The sequence below is a fragment of the Megalobrama amblycephala genome, linkage group LG15, assembly GCF_018812025.1.
Source record: "Megalobrama amblycephala isolate DHTTF-2021 linkage group LG15, ASM1881202v1, whole genome shotgun sequence".
Taxonomy (NCBI): Eukaryota; Metazoa; Chordata; class Actinopteri; order Cypriniformes; family Xenocyprididae; genus Megalobrama; species Megalobrama amblycephala.
The window spans coordinates 4,112,727-4,133,148 of NC_063058.1; the positions used below are offsets into that span (position 1 = coordinate 4,112,727).

Genomic DNA, 20,422 nt, shown 5'->3' on the forward strand with positions numbered 1-20,422 from the left:
TCAAATCCGGACCTCGAGATCCACATTCCTGCAGAGTTTAGTTCCAACTCCAACAGTTAATGATACAATTAAGTGATTAATTAAGGCATGATTACGCTTTAATGATGAACATGTGCTATTAACAAGCAGAATCAGTGAAGAAAAGAGAAACACAAGAACTACAACTGACTTCAGCCACAGCCTTCGATGAACTGAAGATAAAAGAAGACGTTAGATCTTCTACGACCTTTAAAATAGTGTCATGTGACAAAGAGATAAAAATAAACTCATGCTCAATTTTAACATCTATTCTTTATCGTTAGATTAAACTACTTGTTAATTATTTTGATTTGTACTTCCTACTATTTTATGATTTTTTCATGTTATTTTGATGTACTTTTACCGTTTGATCTTTTGCTTCATTTTCTTTGGCAAAACAATCGCAGTTGTCGTCATCAAACAAGTGTCTCACAGCAGCCGCAGAGTGAACACACAGAGTGATGTTATAACTTAATTTTCAACACATTCAAATGTATCTAATAATAAACAGATCTGCGTTACCTCATACTCATGACAGGAAAAGCGGAAGCGGCGCGGCGCCGGTGTGTGTTGATCAATCGCTCCAGCTCCTCGTTCAGCTCCCACAACACTTGGTCCTGCTCTGCTTCATACTACAGTAACGTTAATAATCACATCCATGAACATGATTTCTTCCCTACTCCAATCCCTATTCTTTTGCACTGTCCGTTGAGGTGGAGACCATGTCCCAAGATTCCGCGCTCAAATTTGGCGTCATCAAGCTACACCTTTGTTTTGAATAGGCTTCTAGCGACCTCAATCGGACAGAATTATTACATACTGCACCTTAACTGTTAGGGTTGGAGCTAAACTCTGCAGAAATGTGGATCTCGAGGTCTGGATTTGAGGACCCCTGGCCTATCAGGTGTTCATCAGTGTCTGAATTCATTCACTTCTTTTAATTGACTCTGTCAAGTTGACTATATTAGTGAACTAATGTAAGGAATAGTGAATGAGGGTATAGGGTGCAGCAAGAAAAAATGTGATCAGATGATGTTAGCTTGATGATAAAAATATAATCATCATGTAACACCCTCCTTCACTAATTTTATTCAGAGCGCAGTTTTTGATTAAATAGGTTATGCATTAACAATTACATATCATTTAAATTCATCCCCGGTGACAACTTAAATTTTTTGAGCAATGGCACTCTTTAAATACACACAGATATTATTACCTGTATTTTACTTCACTAATTCTCAATCACTTAATTAATCACTTAATTATTTTGTTAACTTCAACACTGCTTCATTGACTACGTTTACATGTGCACCAATAATACAATTATTTCTCATAATGATAGTAAGTTCTTATGCTGCCTTCACATGCTCTAGGAATTATTGAGTTTCCTAGATAAAAATTGCCCATGAAAGCCCTTTGGAAACTTAAATGCAATGAGCTCATAATCACGAGTGGGAATTATATAAAATTTTCGATTGCACGTGAAGGCAGCATTGATTGCTGTAAGATGTTTACATGACATGAGCAGAACTCTTCATTCCAGTTTACATGCAATTTTCATTACTCTGATTTTTAGCTAAAAAGTATGGTTATACCACATAGCATAATTTCCTTATAATTACACATCTTAATGAGAATTCAGCTCAAAAACAGAGAGCATGCTTACTTTCGAAAACGCTTCTTAATCTCGTTGATCAGTATGAAACACATTTATGGTTTTCCTAAAAAGCATGTGACTTTCAGAAAATGGGCGTTGGCTTCAGTATAAATCAGCTTCCTGATCTAGTTATCTGTCTAGTTCATTTTTGCCAGTTGAAAAAGACGGACTGTTCAGCACAGATAATATTGTAAGTATATCCATTTTACAGAATTATGATCTGTAGTGAAATTATGTCTGATCACTGTCAAGAAGTTTTTCACAGAACTTAAGGACTAACTAATGACAATATTTCATAAACAATGAAGTAAATAACAGTGCATATGCATATTGTTTGCTAGCTTTTTGTATTGCTCTTCACATATGCTATTTTTAAATTAAATTTATTGATGTTGATCTTGAAATAATGAGTTCCTCTGCAAGTATAATATTTAAAAAACAACACGAACAAAATATAGCAAAACGCTAAGGAGTTTTAATATTCCCATTAAAAAAATTATGCTATTTATATAATGTCTATGTTTTTCAAAGCGTGAAACCGCTTTGTAAACTGGAAGACCCTCCAACTTTCAAACCAGTTAAGAATCTCACTTGTCATCAGAAGGGTAAGACTACATCATTTATCATTATTTTCTGTCTTAAATTTATTATTGATTCCAAAAGATTCCAAGATGAACACCATCATTTATGTAGCAAAATTATTTATAACAACATTGGTTTGATCACCAAAATAAGAACACAGCAGCTAGACAATGCTGGCAAAAAAGTTAGGATTTGGATCAATTTTCATAAAATTCCACCAAGCGCTGCAAAAATAAATAAATAAATAAAAACATTATAACTCTGCAACCATGATTCATGAAATTGAAAATTGGTATGTATTTTCTTTGTGGGGTGTACATTTTATAACAATTAATACTTGTACCAAGTTTTGTGAACATTGGCCACAAGGTGGCACTATAAAAAGCATCTTTACATTTCAGTTAATAATTCCATAACCATGTGTACACTCACTGTTAAACCTTGCTGTAAGAAAATGGCCAAATTGTGACAGTAGCAAACCATTTTCCATTAAAATTGGAATATACCTTAGAAAACAATGCATTCTGGGTAATATTTGTCATTTTGGAGAAAGTAGCCTACAGGAATATACTGTGAGTTAAAGGGTTAGTTCACCCAAAAATGAAAAGTCAGTTGTAGTTCTTGTGTTTCTGCTCGTCTCTTTTTTCTGGTCTTGTTTCTCTGTCCTTCAGTGATTCTGCTCATCAGGTGTTCATCATTGTCTGAATTCACATGTGTTTCCATTTATTCTCTCAAGTGGACTATAATAGTGAACTAATGTAGGGAATAGTGAATGAGGGTATAGAGTGTGATTTGGAACACAGCCTCTGAGTGTCGACTTTGAGCGATGTTAAAGGGTTAGTTCACCCAAAAATGAAAGTTCTGTCATTAATTACTCACCCTCAGTGGTGTATAAAGTACTCGAAAACCATACTTGAGTAAAAGTATAGTTATCTTACCAGAAAATGACTTTGGTAGAAGTTAAAGTCACTGTTTAGAATGTTACTTGAGTAAAAGTTGTAAAGTATGTGATATTTTTTGTACTTAAGTACAAAAAGTATTTTTTTGATATTAAACGTACTTAAGTATTGAAAATAAAAGTAAATGTAAAATACAAAAGGAGCAAAAAAAAATATTAAAAATTGTTTTACACAGTTTGAGCAGCAAGATTGTGTTCAATTTTAACTCTTACATTTTGTTTCTTTGAATTAAAAAAGGGCTAAATGTTTATTGTAAGTTTTAAATATAAAAAATACTAATATATTAATTATACATTGATCGTTCATGTTAATTCATAGTGCATTATAACTAATGTAAGAGACAACTTTAAAATGTTAAAATGTAAATGTTAAAAATGAACAATATTTTTAATAACCTTATTTAATGTTACAAATGGACTCTTATTGTAAAGTGTTTTCATTTCCTATAAATCCAAACAGTCATGCTTAAAAATTACCATCTTTACACACTAAGGCAGAGCATGGGTCTATTATATGTATACTTTCACACATTATTTGGTTCTATTTTAGAATACTTGATTATCTATTCAAAATGTGTTACAGTGCCGAAAAATAAATAACTGAAATCGAATACATTTCTGATTTATGTTTCTGTCACTGCATGATGAGGATACAGATTAAATATGCAACTTCACTGGATAATGAATGCATAACAGCGAACAAATAGATAACAAACATGACATTAAACAGTTTGTGTTTTTGTCACATTGTTTTAACTGCTTGAGGTACTAATGTTAGCATCCTTTCAGCCTCGACGGCAAACATACTGTTCACCACTAATGCAGCATCTAGTCAATAAACGAATTACTTTATAATGATATGAAAACATGTACAGTAGTGTACACTGTATAACATACCGTTTTGTTGTCCGTTTTAAATCCGTTTTTGAAGTGACCCGCTCTGTGCAGTGCGCAGCCTCACGTCACGTGTCAAAAAAAAAAAAAAAACATACGAGGCATCAATGATAGTTTTTATTTCGCCTCTAGAGGTCGCTCTCGTAATGTCTCGTAATGACAGCGCTCTCTTCTCAGCCGCTCCAGCAATGGACGCAACCCGGAAAATCAACCGCGGTTGTGCGAGCACTTGTTTGCACATGCTTGCTTACAGTTTGTGTTCTTCCGACTTTATTTTGTAGTAAGTAACGAAAATGCTTTGGGAAAATGTATCGGAGTAAAAGTATACATTTTATTTAGGAAATGTAGTGGAGTAAAAGTAAAAGTTGACAGAAATATAAAAACTCAAGTAAAGTACAGATTCTCCCAAAAAATACTTAAGTACTGTAACAAAGTATTATTACTTCATTACATTACACCACTGCTCACCCTCATGTTGTTCCACACCCGCAAGACCTTCGTTCATCTTCAGAACACAAATTACGATAATTTACTTGAAATCCGATGGCTCCGTGAGGCCTCCATAGCCAGTAATGACATTTCCTCTCTCAAGATCCATTAATGTACTAAAAACATATTTAAATCAGTTCATGTGAGTATAGTGGTTTAATATTAATATTATAAAGCAACAAGAATATTTTTGGTGCGTCGTTGCTCCCTATAAAGGCCTCACAGAGCAATCGGATTTCAACTAAAATTAATTTGTGTTCTGAAGATGAACGAAGGTCTTGTGGGTGTGGAACGACATGAGGGTGAGTAATTAATGACAGAACTTTCATTTTTGGGTGAACTAACCCTTTAACATCGCTCAAAGTCGACACTCAGAGGCTGTGTTCTAAATCACACCCTATAGAATATTGCACATGCGCGACTGAACGAATCACCCCCCGAGACGACTCGTTCTTCCCGAGTCACATTAAAGATTCGTTCAAAATGAACGAATCGTTCAAGAACGACACATCACTAGTAAGAACTAGCAATGTTTCAGTAATCAGTCATCCATAAAAATACTGAAGTCATATAATACATAAAACATATTAAGCTCCTGCATAACTTGGATAGCAGAGACATCAACAATCAGAATATGAATCTCTACAATGGTGACATCCAAAAATTTAATGTTGCAATGCATGCTGGGTGCCAGCATAATACAAAACTACCAGAATGCACTGCAGCATGAATAAATTCTGCATCTGAATGGTCATTTTATTGCCACCATTGTTGAGATGGTTAGATTTTTTTTATATCTTTGTGTCTAAATAAATCTGCATTTACTTTTTTGTTGTTTTTTTTTTTTGTTTGTTTTTTGCATGGTGTTTAAAAAAATCTTTTTAACTGATCGTTTTTGGAGCTCTTTCTGTAGTTTCACAGTGGTGATTATGTAATACAAGGGATTAAACACAGCTTGAGTTCAGTGAATCAAGAGACTGTTTAATGGTTATTTTTTCATCAACACATAATCATCAGCACTCAATAATTTTTTTCTCCACATTTGTTTTTGCCATAATAAATGAGGCTTGCAAAAACAAAAATTAATCAATAAAAAGTCAAGGGTCAAGAGTTCAACTACACCAAACACTGGTTTGACACCAAACCAAACATTTTCGATAAAACATCAACATGTACATTTATGTTATCAATAAGATCTTCTGTAGAAATAAAGTTTAACTGGTCAGTGTAGTAATGTGCAATAGCTGGAAGACAATTGTAGTTCTTGTGTTCATGTTCAAGAAACGTTGATTATGCATGCTGGAGGTCTTGACATTGAACAAAATTATAAACGCAACACTTTTGTTTTTGCCCCCATTTTTCATGAGCTGAACTCAAAGATCTAAAACTTATTCTATGTACACAAAAGGCCCATTTCTCTCAAATATTGTTCACAAATCTGTGTTAGTGAGTACTTCTGCTTTGCAGAGATGATCTATCCACCTCACAGGTGTGGCATATCAAGATACTGATTAGACAGCATGATTATTGCACAGGTGTGCCTTAGGCTGGCCACAATAAAAGTGGGATGTTTTCAGTTTCCAGGAATTGTGTACAGATGCTTGCAACATGGGGCCATGCATCATGCTGCAACATGAGGTGATAGTTGTTGCTGAATGCAGAGGTGGAGATTCCAGGGGTCAGAAAGTAAAAGTCCTGCCATATTTTTATTCCACCCACTGAAGCATTAATGAGATAAATAAGTGATTAATTGAGTGACGATTGAGCATTATTGAAGACACCTGATGATAACAAGCAGAATCACCAAAGGAGAAAATCAAAATTTTTAAGTTACCATCATCGAGGTCAGGGTTTGTTTTAGTTGAGCTCTTGATCCTTGACTGTTTAATATTAGATTTTGTTTGGGCAGTTTTAACTGCATTAAAACCAAACAGACAAACAAAGTTAGAAGATGGTCAGGTGTTGTTGGTTATGTTTTTACATATTTGGTCTCAATCACTGAACTCATTTAGAGCCCAATCTCTGAGTTAGATTTACATTATCGATTACAGCAGAACTGTGATTCTACAGCACAAGATCAGCTTTTACAATACAATTTTTTTTTTTAAGAGTTCTGATTTAAAAAAAAAAAAAAAAAAAAAGTGCTCATTTAAACACACAAACATCAAGAATCATCCTGTGAATCTCAACAGTGGTGACCATCATAAAGCATGTTGCAGTGCATTCTGGGAGCCACCAATCAAAATTCATCCATGGCTCCCATCATGCATTGCTGTATGAATAAATTATGGGCTAAATTGTCTTAGTAATTTCATTTATTCTCACTATTAAAATTTTGCTGTTTTTCTGTGACTTTTTAGTAGCTTGTTTTCTAATGTTCAGAATTGATCTGTTGATCAGAATATGTTGCTTGTCACCGTCGTTGAGATTCACAGGCTGATACTTGATGTCTGTGTGTGCCTAAAAGAAGTTTTTATTTTTTTTTTTGTGATAAGGACAACTTTTTTTTTTTTAAAAATAATTCTGTATTGTGTAAGCTGATCTTCTGCAGAATCACAGTGCTGCTGTAATCAATAATGTAAAACTAACTCAGAGATTGGGCTGTAAATGAGTTCAGTGATTCAGATCAAATAATGGTTTTGAGAAAACATAACCAACAACACCTGATCATCTTTTAACTTTGCTTGTCTGGTTGGTTTTAATGCAGTTAAAACTGCCCAAACAAAATCTAATACTAAAAAGGCAAGGGTCAAGAGCTCAACTAAAACAAACCCTGACCTTGATGATGGTAACTTAAAAATTGTGATTTTCTCCTTTGGTGATTCTGCTTGTTATCATCAGGTGTCTTCAATAATGCTCAATCATCACTCAATTAATCACTTATTTATCTCATTAATGCTTCAGTGGATGAGATAAAAATATGGCAGGACTTTTACTTTCTGACCCCTGGAATCTCCACCTCTGGCTGAATGGCACAACAATGGGCCTCAGGATCTCGACACGGTATCTCTGTGCATTCAAAATGCCATCAATAAAATCCACCTGTGTTCATTGTCCACAGAGGTGTAGTCCAGAGGTCAGAAAGTAAAAGTCCTGCCATATTTTTATTCCACCCACTGAAGCATTAATGAGATAAATAAGTGATTAACAGTGATGATTGAGCATTATTGAAGACACCTGATGATAACAAGCAGAATCACCAAAGGAGAAAATCACAATTTTTAAGTTACCATTATCGAGGTCAGGGTTTGTTTTAGTTGAGCTCTTGACCCTTAACTTTTTAAAATAAAATTTTGTTTGGGCTGTTTTAAAGGTCCTGTACTTCATGATCCTATGTTTCAAACTTTAGTTAGTGTGTAATGTTGTTGTTAGAGAATAAATAAAATCTGTAAAATTTTAAAGCTCAAAGTTCAATGCCAAGCGAGATATTTTATTTAACAGAAGTCGCCTACATCGAACGGCCAGTTTGGACTACATCCCTCTACTTCCTTCTGTAATGACGTCACTAAAACAGTTTTTTGACTAACCTCCGCCCACAGGAATACACAAGAGTTGCGTTTGTAGAGTGTGTTTGTCGCCATGTCGTCGAAACGCTGTTATTTTCATCCCGCAGTCCAATCACCGGGTCTGATTCCGGCTCAAATTGATAGGGTAAAATTAAAGACATGTTTACAATAACACTGAGCGCGTGCATCTCCACGTTATGGTAAGAGGCGTGACCTTTCCGGGCAAGGTTCGCTAAGCTGCTGTCGAATCACAACACAGGAACCGCTGGCACAATCAGAACTCGTTACGTATTTCTGAAGGAGGGACTTCATAGAACAAGGAAGTCATCAGCCCGTTTTTATGTTCTTATGTTATGTTCTGATTTAAAAAAAAAAAAAAAAAAAAAACTTTCTTTTAGGCACACACAGACATCAAGAATCACTCTTGAGTATGGTCTCACATGTACTCCCAGGAGAGTTAATTTAACACTGCAGTTTTTGCTGTGTAGAATTTGAAATGAAAATTTTATTTAAAAAAATTAATAAATGAAAAATAAGTGTTGTAGACCTGTTTTGAAATAAGCTGTTTTTCAAATAAAGGTTTCAGAGTGATATCAGATTGTTTGCGTTTTTTATTACTTACCCTGTAACTACATGAAACAAAAGTATATTTCCCCATGTATTAAAAAAGATTGCAATAGTTCTTTCTACTTTCCTTGAAACAACTTAATCAGTGCACTTTCTCGCTAAATTGCTCCCAAACGTAAGATTGTTGTCTATCATAATAGTATAAGTACCCCTTAGTTCTTAAATACTTACAGAATAAATAATTTGTTATTTTCCTGGTTGTTACCCCTTTATTCAGACTTACATATTGTTCCCCTATACTTACACATACTTACTTTATAGGTACACTATAATTATCGAAAGTTACATTGTAAATTCTTTGTAATTATACAGTAAAATCCCCAGAGTTAAATCAACTCTGGTCAGATAACATTTGGTCCCTCTCTAAATAGTGTTAAAGTAACACTAAAGCAGAGTTAGAGTTAATGAGATAATTAAGCAATTCATTAAGTGATGTTTGAACATTAATGATGAACACCTGCTGTTAACAAGCAGAATCACTGAAGAAAAGAGAAACACAAGAACTACAGCTGACTTAAGCCACAGCCTTAGATTAAATCTCTAAAGATCTAATTGATCTATTGGTCAAAAAAAATTACACCACCATCATGGTGGTCAGGATTTGTTTTAGTTCTGATCATCTTTTAACTTTGCTTGTCTGGTTGGTTTTAATGCAGCTAAAACTGCTCAAACAAATTTAACATTAAAAAGTCAAGGGTCAAGAGCTCAACTAAAACAAACCCTGACCTCGATGATGGTAACTTAAAAATTGTGATTTTCTCCTTTGTTGATTCTGCTTGTTATCATCAGGTGTCTTCAATAATGCTCAATCATCACTCAATTAATCACTTATTTATCTCATTAATGCTTCAGTGGGTGGAATAAAAATATGGCAGGACTTTTACTTTCTGGACTTCCCACCTCTGCTGTTTAAAGAGGGACTAAATGTTCTCTGAGCAGAGTTGATTTAACTCTGGGGATTTTACTGTGTATGCAGTACTTTATGGGCTGGAATATTTAATTTGAATCGCAGTCGGGCAATTTGAGACTGTTGGTTTCTGCAAATTAAATGAATGAAAATACAAGTTTTATTTTAATGCATGGTATTTTACAATGACCTACTGTAGATTACAGTAAATAACTATACAATCAACAGCAAAGTACTAGAAACTCTGTTGCCAGTATTTTACTGTAAAAAAAAAAGCCTGGCAAGGTCTAACAGTGTAGTAAAAGTTATGTTAACATTCCCTGTTTGCTGGGAAACATCCCACATAGCAACATTGTGTCGGCCCAGAACCGGCCCACATCTGGCACATGTGGCATGATGATCTGGCCCACATGCTGCAATGAATTACGGCCCTTGTGTGGGCCGTTTCTGTTTGCCAGATCTGAGCCACAAGCAGGCCACAGCAATGCCACATGTCAGCCAAGAGCAAAGAAATAAACCAGAACTGGACCTTATCTGAGCCACAAAATCTGTGTATATTAAGTATAGAGTGATCTCAGCCTTAATAAGCCTGTTAACAAGCAGAATCATTAAAGGAAAGAAGAGAACAGAAAAAGAAATGAGCAGAAACACAAGAACTACAACTGACTTCAGCCACAGCCTTAGATGAAATCAACTGAAGATGAAAGACATTAAATCTCTCAAGATTTCAACAGAGGATGATTAAACAACTCTACAAACAGCATTAACAGATTCACTTATTACTTACCAGATTGACTATATTTCTGTTAGACATCAACAAAAGTTGTTATTGAGAATTAACAGAGGTTTAACTCTTTCATTCGAAGATGATAGCTGTCTGTTGGTTGTTTTGTAGTCATCATGAAATTGCCCCTGATGTCTTTTGAATCTAACAATTGTGTTGCCGTTAATACATTTACATTATAACCCTGTGTTACTACAGAATGAACTATTGCACCAATCAGAAGATTTTAACAGACATGAGCACTAAAAAATAGTCTATGATGAAAGACACAGACATCAAGAATCAGCATATGAATCTCAACTATGGTGACAATCAAAAGTGCCATGCTGCAATGCATGCTGGGTGTTTTGTAGTATGCTGGTACCCAGCATGCATCCCACTTTTAATTGTCACCACTGTTGAGATTCATAGGCTGATTCTTGATGTCTGTGTGTGTCATCATGAACTAACTTTTAGTGCTCATGTCTGTTAAAATCTTCTGATTGGTGCAATAATTCATTCTGTAGTAACACAGGGTTATAATATAAATTAATAGCACAGCACAATTATTAGGTTAAAATGACATCAGGCCATTTCATGATGACACAAAACAATCAACAGATAACAATCATCATATGATGTCATTTTACTTCAGCTGTCTTTACTACTGCAAATGTGTTTAACAAACACACTGTCACAGCAGCCAGAGAAAATAAATGTATAATAAGAGTTAAGAGCCCAACTAATGGAACAACTATTCACCATTATGGTGACTTCAAATGAAACAGAGTTAAACCTCTGTTAATTCTCAATAACAACCTTTGTTGATGTCTAACATAAAGTCAATGTGGTTAGTAATAAGTGAATCTGGTAATGCTGTTTGTAGAGTTGTTTAATCATCATCTGTTGAAATCTTGAGAGACTCAATGTCTTCTTTCATCTTCAGTTGATTTCATCTAAGGCTGCGGCTGAAGTCAGTTGTAGTTCTTGTGTTTCTGCTCATTTCTTTTTCTGTTCTCTTCTTTCCTTTAATGATTCTGCTTGTTAACAGGCTTATTAAGGCTGAGATCACTCTATACTTAATATACACAGATTTTGTGGCTCAGATAAGGTCCAGTTCTGGTTTATTTCTTTGCTCTTGGCTGACATGTGGCATTGCTGTGGCCTGCTTGTGGCTCAGATCTGGCAAACAGAAACGGCCCACACAAGGGCCGTAATTCATTGCAGCATGTGGGGCCAGATCATCATGCCACATGTGCCAGATGTGGGCCGGTTCTGGGCCGACACAATGTTGCTATGTGGGCAGAAGCCTACGCTTTTCCCTGCTCAACGAAGATTCATATGTAATAATATGACCTCTTAACACAACTTTACAAGTTTCCCACAAACAAGAGTCTGAAACATCCCCCTTGTCATTTGGTCTCTAAAAATTGGGTTAAACACTCAGACATATAAGACTGAAACTGTTTGATTAATGCTGTCATCTTATCCTCTATCAACTTTTTAAAATCATCCCCCTTGGGTACCGATTGCGACAAGTATCGCATTCACATTTCCCTGTGAAATAGGATCACCTGAGTTGACATCCTCCTTAGTTGCAACCGTTTTTGAGGATTTCTTAGACGCCATTTTCCTGACAGAACGAGTCAGCGAAGTAACGAAAATCACCCTGAACGCACTTAAATTTCACTAAATATTCAAGACAACTTACTAAATTTGACTCTCAGTAAGTCAATATCGACTGTGAAGTGGATTGACGGTACTTTAATTACAAAAATATTCGAAATGTAACGTCAACGGAGAAGAGCTCAGAAAAAGGCGACTACTCCATGATATGCGCACGTGCGCCCCCCCTTTGGCTCTATTTATTAATTTTATAATTTTATTTTTTATACCACACATATTGAAATTTAATGAAAGCATGCTTTTGGAGCATAAGACTGTTGCACAAATGATAGTTCAGGGAGGTTTTAAATGCATATTGCCCACTGTGCACAGTTGCCCTGAAGCCACCGGGTTGGTGGTGCAACCGGGCTTGGGGCCGCCATCACTGCTTGCAGCTATATTTAAACATTGCTGTTTTCAGCCCTCCAAAACTATTTCAACAGAACATAGCCGCAAATTTTCAGTAATTTCGGTGCATAAAATGATATAGACCTAAACAAAATTCATGTATTCACAGTAGAATAATAAAGAATTAACAGAACTAGTAGGCGATAGGGTAAATACATTTGTGCAAAATAATAATAATAATAATAATAATAATAATAATAATGTGTCTCAGCAAAGACCAAACATATTTTAGCTAAGTTTTTCTACATCAGCTAATAGCACACTTCTGCTATTACAGTAACAGCGTGTCAAGGCCTGCTTCTGTAACTTACAAATGGGCGACAGAAACAACATTAACTTTTTCTTTCTTTCTTTTTTTTTATCTTTGTAATTTAGCACTATTTCCTGTGATCTTAAATTCATCTTAAGTCAATTGAGTTCGGTTCTAAAAGGCTACTGCCCACACAGCAGGGGACTCCTAGGCGGATCCGCATTCAAGTCGCCAAATCCGCGTGACTGTCACATTTGTTTTGACGCCGCCCAGAGGATCAGGTCCGCATCCGGGCGACGCCATAAATCAGGGATGGACAACTCCGGTCCTGGAGGGCCGGTGTCCAGCAGAGTTTAGCTCCAATCCTAATCAAACACACCTGAACCAGCTAATCAAGGTCTTTAGGATTAGTACACAGCAAAAACTGCAGTGTTAAATTAACTCTCCTGGGAGTACATGTGAGACCATACTCAAGAGTGTTAAAGTGTTAAAATAAGAGTGTTAAAAGAACACTGAAAAGTGTTAAAGTTAATAAGATAATTAAGTGATTAATTGAGTAATGATTGACCATTATTGAAGACACCTGATGATAACAAGCAGAATCACCAAAGGAGAAAATCACAATTTTTAAGCCACCATCGTGGAGATGAGGGTTTGCTTTAGTTGGGCTCTTGTCCCTTGACTTTTTAAAATAATATTTAGTTTGGGCTGTTTTAACTGAGTTATGACATCCAGACAAACAAATGGAAAAAATGATCAGGTGGTGTTGGTTATGTTTTCACATAATCATTATTTGGTCTGAATATCTGAACTCATTTAGAGCCCAATCTCTGAGTTAGATTGACATTATTGATTACAGCAGAACTGTGATTCTACAGCACAAGATCAGCTCTATCAATATAATTTGAAGGATTTCACAAACAGTTGTTCTGAGCAAAAAAAAAAAGAATCTTTCTCTTAGGCACACACAGACATCAAGAATCAGCCTGTGAATCTCAATGACGGTGACAAGCAACATATTCTGATCAACAGATCAAACTCTGAACATTAGAAAACAAGCTACTAAAAGTCGCATAAACGGAACAAAATAAAATATGAGAATAAAGGAAATTACTAAAACAATCCAGCTCATAATTTATTCATTCAGCAATGCATGATGGGAGCCATGGATGAATTTTGATTGGTGGCACCCAGAATACACTGCAACATGCTTTATTATTCTCACCACTGTTGAGATTCACAGGCTGATACTTGATGTCTGTGTGTGCCTAAGAGAAACATTTTTTTTTGCTCAGAACTGTTTGTGAAATCCTTCAGATTATATTGATAAAGCTGATCTGCTGTAGAATCACAGTTCTGCTGTAATCATAATGTCAATCTAACTCAGAGATTGGGCTCTAAATGAGTCCAGTGATTTAGGTCAAATAATGATTATGTGAAAACATAACCAACACCACCTGATCATTTTTTCCATTTGTTTGTCTGGATGTCATAACCCAGTTAAAACAGCCCAAGCTAAATATTATTTTAAAAAGTCAAGGGACAAGAGCCCAACTAAAGCAAACCCTCATCTCCACGATGGTGGCTTAAAAATTGTGATTTTCTCCTTTGGTGATTCTGCTTGTTATCATCAGGTGTCTTCAATAATGGTCAATCATTACTCAATTAATCACTTAATTATCTTATTAACTTTAACACTTTTCAGTGTTCTTTTAACACTCTTATTTTAACACTTTAACACTCTTGAGTATGGTCTCACATGTACTCCCAGGAGAGTTAATTTAACACTGCAGTTTTTGCTGTGTACTAATCCTAAAGACCTTGATTAGCTGGTTCAGGTGTGTTTGATTAGGGTTGGAGCTAAACTCTGCTGGACACCGGCCCTCCAGGACCGGAGTTGTCCATCCCTGCCATAAATTCTACTGTCAATCAGCGGGTCTTGAGCGGACCCATGTCGGATCCGCGGACGCGCACGCGCCTTTACTGTAACGGTTGTATCAATTTGCGGGTCCCAAACGGACCCGCCACGGAGGTAAGGTTTTAATCGCGGATGCGGAGTGGATGCAGCGCGGAGCCAAGGCGGGGTCCGCGATCCGCCTTCGTTACAGATCCGTCACTGCGCGCAAGTGGACTCCGATACGGGTCCGTTCGCGGCAGAGGTGTATAGTCCAGGGGTCAGAAAGTAAAAGTCCTGCTATATTTTTTTTTTTCACCCGCTGAAGCGCTGTTAAAGTTAATGAGATAAATAAGTGATTAATTGAGTGATGATTGAGCATTATTGAAGACACCTGATGATAACAAGCAGAATCACCAAAGGAGAAAATCACAATTTTTAAGTTACCATCACAGAGGTCACGGTTTGCTTTAGTTGGGCTCTTGACCCTTGACTTTTTAATATTGGAATTTGTTTGGGCTGTTGTAACTGAGTTATAACAGCCGGACAAGCAAAGAGAAAAGATGATCAGGGGGTGTTGGTTATGTTTTCACATAATCATTATTTGATCTGATCTCATTTAGAACACAATCTCTGAGTTAGATTTACATTATTGATTACAGCAGCACTGTGATTCTACAGACGATCAGTTTTATCAATAAAATATGAAGGATTTCTTAAAAGTTGTTCTGATCAAAAAAAAAAAAAAAAATCCTTTTTTTAGGCACACACAGACATCAAGAATCAGCATATGAATCTCAACGACGGTGACAAGCAACATATTCTGATAAACTGATCAACTCTGAACATTAGAAAACAAGCTACTAAAAAGTCACAGAAAAACAGCAAAATTTAAATAGTGAGAATAAAGAAATTACTAAGACAATTCAGCTCATAATTTATTCATGCAGCAATGCATGATGGGAGCCGTGGATGAGTTTTGATTGGTGGCACCCAGAATGCACTGCAACATGCTTTATTATTCTCACCATTGTTGAGATTCACAGGCTGATTCTTGATGTCTGTGTCTAAATGAAAGCCTTTTTTTTTGTAAGAACAACTTTTGATGATTGAATTATTTTGAAAAAAAAAAACTGGATCTTCTGCTGCAGAATCACAGTGCTGCTGTAATCAATAACGTAAATATAACTCAGAGATTGAGCTCTAAATGAGTTCAGTGATTCATGTCAAATAATGATTTTGAGAAAACATAACCAACACCACCTGTTCATCTTTTAACTTTGCTTGTCTGGTTGGTTTTAATGCAGTTAAAACTGCCCAAATAAATTTTATTATTAAGAAGTCAAGGGTCAAGAGCTCAACTAAAAGAAACCCTGACCTCGATGATGGTAACTTAAAAATTGTGATTTTCTCCTTTGGTGATTCTGCTTGTTATCATCAGGTGTCTTCAATAATGCTCAATCATCACTCAATTAATTACTTAATTATCTCATTAACTTTAAGACCGCTTCAGTGGGTTGAAAAAAAAATATGGCAGGACTTTTACTTTTTGAGCCCTGGACTTTCCACCTCTGCGCGATACCTCCGCTGTGGATCCGCCACGGAGTCCTTTAGCTGTGTGGGTGGTAGAAAATAGGTGAATCTGCGACATGGCCCATCAGCGGGTGGGGTCTCTGTACGCCAATGTATACACTATGTGCAAAATGGTATTGAGACATTTGTATGATCGACAAGCTTTAATCCTCAGAAATAAATCTCTTACCTTGTATGATGAAACAGCTTCACTGATGGGTCTGAATGTGTGTTTGACGTGTTTCAGTGAATCTCTGCACACTACACACACAGGCTGTTTGTCCTCCAGACAGAAGAGTTTGAGTTTCTCATTGTGTAAACTGCAGATCTCCTCAGACTCTGATGAACGGATCTTATTTCTCTCCTTCAGGAACGACTCACACAAGTTCTTTAATGCAAGATTAACTGGAGGTTCGAGTTTTGAGGATCTTCTCCTGCAGACAGGACACTCCTGAGTTGTTTTGGTTTTCCAGAACTGTTGAAGACACTCTTTACAGAAACTGTGACTACAGGACAGAAGAACAGGAGACTTGAAGATTTCAGAGCACACCGAACAAGAAAGTTCTTCTCCAGATACATGCAGTGACGCCATTTTGAGCTTCAGAGATCTAAACTTTATCTCTTACTTTCACTTTCTGAATGATAGTTTCAAAAATGAATAACCATGAAAATCAGAAAAATCTGCTGTTTGTTCAGAAACAAATTTCTCATAAATCCTTGTTGAAATTTTCCTCCTTCATTAATTGCTCATTCTGTTTTCTTTACTCAAGAAAGTAGAGAGTCATGAAAGAGAAATTACACGATAGTCTCTTCCTGGTGTGGAAGTGTTGTTGAGTTCCTGGGTGTGTGCGAAACAGCATGTCAAAGAACAACAACATGGGTCATGTTCACAAAAAAAATCTTAAAGACACCTTGTGGTGAAAATCAGTTTTTAATGTTGTTTATATGTCTATGTAGTGTTTTAAATATGCTTTAAAACAAACCATGTGCAAATTCATCAGCTGAGTGTTTTTTTCTTTAAAACTGCAGTGAACCAAAGACGGTTTGAAAAATCAAACTACTTTGTAACCAATCATGTCAACGTCCGGCGGGCTTTATCATAGCATTAACTATGACCGATCTGAATCAGGGGAGTCCCAAAAATATTTCAGTCTAAACTTAAGTTTTATGTAATTGAATTACATCCAAATTTTCCATCCATTTGGATTACATAGTTTTTACATAAACAAACTAATAAACTTAAAGGTACAATCTGTAATATTTTTTTCCGCTAGAGGTCGCTAGAGGCCTATTCAAAACAAAGGCGTAGTTTGATGACGCCAAGTTTTAGAGCGGAAACTTGGGACATGTGGTCTCCATCTCAACGGACGGTGCAAAAGAATAGGGATTGGAGTCGGGAAGAACTCATGTTCATGATGCGATTATTAAAGGCGCTCAAAGCGATTTGACGCGTTTTTAGGCCCAATTTTTTTTTTGTCACGTACAGCAAACATCTCCTCACTATGCGCTAGCTGCCTGTCCCCTGAACACACTGTAAAAAAACGCAGTCTCTGTAGTCGCCACAAGCTCCGAAAACTGCAATAAAAACAAACTGGTGCAGCCTGGACCACTTAACATAATAAACATGCTCCAGCCAATAACCGACAAGCAGCGTCAATACGCAAGCTACTTACATTTTAAATGCGCGTTCATGACTGTTTCAGGAAGCACGGAGGGGAGGGCCAGGAGGAGTAGGAGGGAGGGTCTAGCTAGCCTCTGTTTTGTTTGACAACACTTCGAACGTCAACAGGAAGTTACTCCACTCAGAATCGCTTAGAGCGCCTTTAACGTTACTGTAGTATGAAGCAGAGCAGGACCAAGTGTTCCGGAAGCTGAACAGGGCCGCTGGAGCGATTGCGCAACACACACCTCACGAGCAGCGGAACTTTTATTATGTCACAGTCACCGGCACCGCTTCCGCTTTTCCGGTCATGAGTATGAGGTTTATGGGAGCTGTCCTTGTCGACAGAACCAGCGGCAGATGGTAAACAGTAATTATGTTCCATAAATAAGTAACACAATCCACCATAAAATGTGCAAGAAGTAAATAAGGAACTGCTTCAAGCAAGCTAGTGCTTTGCTGGACGCTAGACACTACTTCCGCATTTGTCCACGACACTGTTGTCATGTGATTTCTACGTCAGTAAAGGCGGTAACAAAGGGTAACTGACGTCATTGACAGGTGACTGCACTGCTCCGTGTCACTGTTTAGAATGGGAACTTTCTCATGATTTACAAGTAGTTGAAAACATTAGAGATATTGTTAGTAATCAGCTGGACAAAATATATAACACTAGCTTAGTGCTTTTTGGATATTTTACTGTGAATATCTTACAGATTGTACCTTTAACGTGATTCATATTTGTAAATCATATGTAAATGAAATAGGTAAGATTTATCTAATAGTATGTCCAGGCTATATAACACTGCTTAGTGTTCATGTGTTTGCGTACTCCTGAGTTAAAGTACCATTGAAGCAGTGTTAAAGTTAATGAGATAATTAAGTGTTTAATTGAGTGATGATTGAGCATTATTGAAGACACCTGATGATAACAAGCAGAATCACCAAAGGAGAAAATCACAATTTTTAAGTTACCATCATCGAGGTCAGGGTTTGTTTTAGTTGAGCTCTTGACCATTGACTTTTTAATATTTGATTTTGTTTGAGCAGATTTAACTGCATTAAAACCAACCAGACAAGCAAAGTTAAAAGATGATCAGGTGGTTTTGGTTATGTTTTCACATAGTTATTTGATCTGAATCGCTGAACTCATTTAGAGCCCTATCTCTGAGTTAGATTTACATTATTGATTACAGCAGCACTGTGATTCTACAGCAGAAGATTATCAATATTATCTGAAGGATTTATCTAAAATTGTTCTGAATAAAAAAAATAAAAGCATTCTTTTAGGCACACACAAACATCAAGAATCAGCGTATGAATCTCAACGACGGTGACAAGCAACATATTCTGATAAACAGATCAACTATGAACATTAGAAAACAAGCTACTAAAAAGTCACAGAAAAACAGCAAAATTTAAATAGTGAGAATAAAGAAAATTACTAAGACAATTCAGCTCATAATTTATTGATGCAGCAATGCATGATGGGAACCACGGATGAATTTTGATTGGTGGCACCCAGAATGCACTGCAACATGCTTTATGACAGTCACTGCTGTTGAGATTCACAGACTGATTCTTGATGTTTTTGTGTGCCTAAAATAAAGTTTGAGTTTAGTATTATTATTATTTATTTTTAATTACAACTTTTGAGAAACCCTTTGGATTATATTGATAAAGTTGATCTTGTGCTGTAGAATCATTGACTCAGTGAATGTGTCAGAATTAACACAAGCGACACTTTCTGCCTGTATGAACTCAAGCCATCTCACTCGGCGGAGGCTGGAGCCCAGCCAACATAGCATGGTGGGGCCCAGATGGGTGTCACCTGGGCAGCCTAACTGGGGCCCAGACATTTTTGTCCACGGTTTCCATGGAGGCCCCACATGGGTTAGCCCAGATGAACTGAACACTGCTCAGTGTGCACACTACAGGCTGTTAAATGTAACACAGAAACATGCTGGAGTTAATGAGATAATTAGGTGATAACGAGCAGAATCGCTGAAGGACAGAGAAACAACAAGAACTACGACTTCAGCCACAGCCTTCGATGAAATCAACTGAAGATAAAAGACATTAAATCTCTGAAGATCTGATTAAACATCTCCACAAACAGCATTACCAGCTTCACTTATTACTAAATAGACTGACTTTATTTCTGACATTCATCTACAAAAGTTGTTATTGAGAATTACCAGAGGTTTAGATGTTGATGATTTGTTGAAAATAAGTTTGGTTTGATGTCACCGTGATCGAGGTCAGCGCTTACTTCAGTTAAGCAGTTTGACTCTTGACTGTTTTAGTGCTTTTCTGGCTGCTCTAGCTATTTGTGGCAAGAGAAACAAGTGACAATATGATCAACTGTTAGATAAGTATATAATTAATGAATTCACTTAAGTTTTTATGAGCAAAATGTGTTTAATGTTGTGCTGGATTTTTTCTTGAATTGCAACAATAAAAATGTTTCAATCAGAAAATTTGAAAAACACTTTGTTCAGTAAACACTTCAAACCTACTGCAAGGTTCACTTACACACAGACATCAAGAATCAGCGTATGAATCTCAACAA

General features: G+C 36.4%; 1 long non-coding RNA gene across 1 annotated transcript; it reads left to right on the plus strand.

The window, feature by feature from the left end:
- The first annotated feature begins 1,464 nt into the window (after positions 1-1,464).
- Positions 1,465-17,187, plus strand: LOC125246666. The gene is made up of 3 exons (XR_007179911.1): positions 1,465-1,865; positions 2,207-2,280; positions 16,561-17,187. It is a non-coding gene; the product is annotated as an uncharacterized LOC125246666 (long non-coding RNA).
- Positions 17,188-20,422: the final 3,235 nt, after the last annotated feature.